Raw genomic sequence first — 4,007 nt, forward strand, 5'->3', positions numbered from 1 at the left:
TGTTATCAACACTGGTTTAGTCACAAATCTAAAAAACAGCGCCATGCAGGCTGCTGTGAAGGAGCCAGATCCAGTACACCCCTGTAGGCTGTGAATACACTTGAAGGGGCTGTTTTGGGAATAAGAAGGTGGTTTTTTTCTCAAAGACCCAATCTGGAGGAGAACAGAAGCAAGTGAATTAAACAGTAAGTGCAGGTCCCAGATTAAAGGCTACGTATAAACACAGGATGGGATCCCAGGAGCTGGCCCATACATGCCGCTAGGCAGGCCCAGCAAAGCAGCAGCCTCCAGAGAAGACATTGAGAGGAAGGTTTGGATTTTGAAAGATCAGTTCATACAGTGGCATCCCACCCTGTCAATCTGAGCTCAAATTCACAGATGGAGCCAGAGAATGGTGCCATTTCATAACAAGGCCAGAGGCCCCAGCATCTGCTTTCATACCACGCTGGGAAGAAAGCAGAGCCTTTCAGGTGCTTCTTGTGAATGTGAACTGTATCAAGATGGGTCTTTCATACTCAAATAAGCCTTTCATACTCAAATAGCCTTTCATACTCAAATAATTCCTGTCTTTCTGTCATCAGAGGTGACCCAAGACCTTTGGCAGTTAGATCTCTTTCCAGTGGAACTCACAGATCCCTCCAAGCAGTTCTGGCTTTATCCCAACACCGTTTTGAAACCCTTCAAGGATTATATGAGTAATTAGATAAATAATAACAAAGCCATGTCAGGACGTGGGAGTGACTCTGCGAGCAAAGCCCTGCTTTTTCAGTGCATTAGGCTTCACAGCAGTTGTTCACCCTCAGGGCTGCCAAAAGAGGAACGCAATGCACCTTATCTGCAAAAGTAAAGGAAAACGCAAACAACTTCGTTTTTTTCCTTGATGACAATAAAACTGACTGTTCTCAGTGATATAATCATCCCTCCAGACACAGCCTAGAAAGCTCATCTCAATTTCACTCATCTGCCCGCTTCTGGTTGTAAATACCCTTGGTGTGCAGTATTCAGAGCAGTGCCCATTGTACCAGAATTTGCAGAATTTGTTGCTGATAAAGAACATCATTAGGACCAGGAGAGATGCGCAGGGAATCAGAGTCATCTGCCTCGAAACAGATCCCTAGCAGTCAGACATGTAAATCTGTATAAGTCTCCTGAGGCTCCCTTTGTAGTCAAGGGAAACAAATAAACTTCTTCAGTGACTGACTCATTTCACACTAAAATAGGTGCATAAGAAAAGTCAGATGACCCATTCTCTGGAAGTATCAGTGCTTCTCCGCTAACGGGGGAGACTAGCTGATTTGTACACCTACCTTTTTAGTATCTAAATTTAGGTGGGAAATGTTTCTTTCCTTGCTGCTGTAGAATCTGCTAGTCCTCAGCTAATTGGGATAAAGATAAAATCTGCCCATCCTTTAAATCCCATTTTGACAGCTCAGTAGAAAACAAAGTCTTGTGTTCACAGTATATCTGGCTATTTTTGTACACGTGAAAGTGCAGATGTGAGCACTCAAAAACTGATTGAACCAATGTGGACTCAAGTTCTAAACCAATGAGTTGGTGCAGGAAAGAAAATGCCTTTCACAGCCCATTACCATTACCTGAGAGACAAATGAGAGACTTATATATGTAAAAGTCGGATATATAAGGATATACAAGAATATATCCTTTTTAACACTTCCTTCCAGTGTCACACCACCTAAGGGGTCAGTATCATTTTGGCTATGCATCTCAAAAGATGGGATGGGATGGGCTGAGTGTTGGCAGGTGGCAGAGCCTGTTTCGCTGGCTCGGAGGAACTGAAATGGTCCCTGCTGTGGTCATTTGGGCGGGATCTGTCTCATCTGACATTAGTTGTCTGAAAGTCTGGATAAGCTCCCTCTCTAGTGTGTGGAGAGAAATAGGCACTGCCAGAGGACACTGACACCCATTTAATGCTCACCCACTATCGATAGGTACTGGACAGAGACCTGGGTATCTGAGGCAAAGAGCGGGAGGGTGGTCAGAGCATGACCAGAGCCTATGGGGTGATGGGGAAGGGCTCTTCTGTGAGGCAAGACCTACCCAGGGAGCAGAAATGGGGACTTCTCACTCCTGCTGGGGATGTGGGGCTGTAAAACAAAAGGCTTCTCAACAACAGGGGAAAAAAAAAGAAGAAAAAAAAAGGCAAAAAAAAGCAGCAAGCTGCTTCAAACAGAGCTGTCCAGGGAGATTTTGCTACAGAGCAACACCGTTTGACCCACTCTATTTTTCTTGCCAGCATTATCCACTGCATTGTCTTTGTGCACCAGTTTCATAGATAGGAAATATCTATGACCTTTGTTAATCAGAGCTAAACATGAAAATAATATCCTTTGGCACTGATTCTCATTCAGACTGAGTTTAAGAGTAATTTCATGTCTCTTTCTTATTACACAGAGATTTCCTTCAGTGATGAAACTAATTGTTTTTGTATTCCAGTAATGTTCCCATTCCCTTCCTTAAGCTGCAGTTGTTATCAGCTTCCATTCTCTACACCCCATGTCCTCTTCCCTTGTTTATTTGTTTCCCTACTGGGGCTTCACTGGGTCTGAATTAATATTGCTTTAGGACTATTACATGACTCACAAAAGTCAAGTTTAGTAACTTTCATTAACCTTAATAACCAAAGAGTAATTCATGCTCTTGACACTTAAACAGAGTCAGAAAATAAGTATAATTTTGCACTTACTAAATTCCTTTTTCTCACCTTGTACATACTTCACTGGTTTACTGCACTACAGGTTTTCTGAAACCTGAGCTATGCTATTTAGTGATTATGTGTCTAGTTTAGAAAAGGTGTACCTGTTATTCAGACTCCTTCCCATACCTACTTAGTCTTAAGAAGACATCATCCACCCAGCCCTGGCCAGCAGCAAGCCTGAGTGCCTGCTGAATACACAGCCCCTTTCACATGCCCTTGTGCAGTGATGTTTCCTCCAAGCTTCCCTGACTTGCTCTAGTCATCTCGCTATAGCTACTGTGTTCAAATGTGCTCCAAGAGAGGATCAGTATCTCCTTACATAAAGTCACATAAAAAGGAAATATACAGCCTAATGCCATGCCTTGTAGTTGGGGCTGAGTGGAAAGTGGGGGAATGGCAGGGGAGGCACATTAGGCCCAAGGGGTGTAGGAGTCTGCGTACAGTGTTTACAGTACATGGCTAACACTTTATACACCACATATGATGCACAGACAAGATTTGGCAACAGAGTCCTGGGATCAGCTCTTTGGTCTCAGGTGACTGAATCACTGTTCTGCTCTACTTCTCTGCCAGAAAACACACACAGTTCTCAGCCTGTTTGTAGGGTTTTGGATTCCTGTGGGGAGGAGGAGTGGGAAGCATAATATTTCATTTAAGATTTTGCATTGTATTAAATACTCAATATTAATTAAGCCAATCATTCTAAGCTCTGTTCAGGGTGCCTTTACCTTTCATGGATCTTCACACCTTCTATGGATCTTCAACAAGTTTCTAGAAACATCAGAAAGGAGACTGCAGGTTGCCGCGGGGATTTGTGGTTTAGGGAGAACCTGTGACCATGCAAATGCTGTAGGCACTATGGTTTGTCTGGTTAAAATATCAGGTTAGGATAAGCTGAGTGTATTCCTCAAAATCTGCATGTGTGACTTGGGTACAATTGCATAATTTCATTCCAGATATTGAGGTGAAATGCCTAGGAAGAACTTGGAGCGATGCCCTTTTTCAACCGCAACACCTCCCTCCACTGTGCTCAGATACTAGAGGGGCTGGCAGATGTCAATCTATGTATGAGGGCAAACAGCAAGATTTTAAGCATATGCATAGCAGCTAGGCTCTAAATATTTCTGCATTTTGAGTTTGTTTGACAGCACTAGAACATGATTTCTTTAGTCCTGCATGAATGATTACCCAAAGGTACACAAGCTGGAGAGGTAAAAAATCAGTATGCAAACAAGGAGTTCACCCCTAGTTTGTTCATTCTTATCTTGAGCAGATTAATAAGTAATCTCAT

The sequence above is a fragment of the Pygoscelis adeliae genome, unplaced genomic scaffold, assembly GCF_000699105.1.
Source record: "Pygoscelis adeliae isolate BGI_AS28 unplaced genomic scaffold, ASM69910v1 Scaffold244, whole genome shotgun sequence".
NCBI classification, from domain to species: domain Eukaryota; kingdom Metazoa; phylum Chordata; class Aves; order Sphenisciformes; family Spheniscidae; genus Pygoscelis; species Pygoscelis adeliae.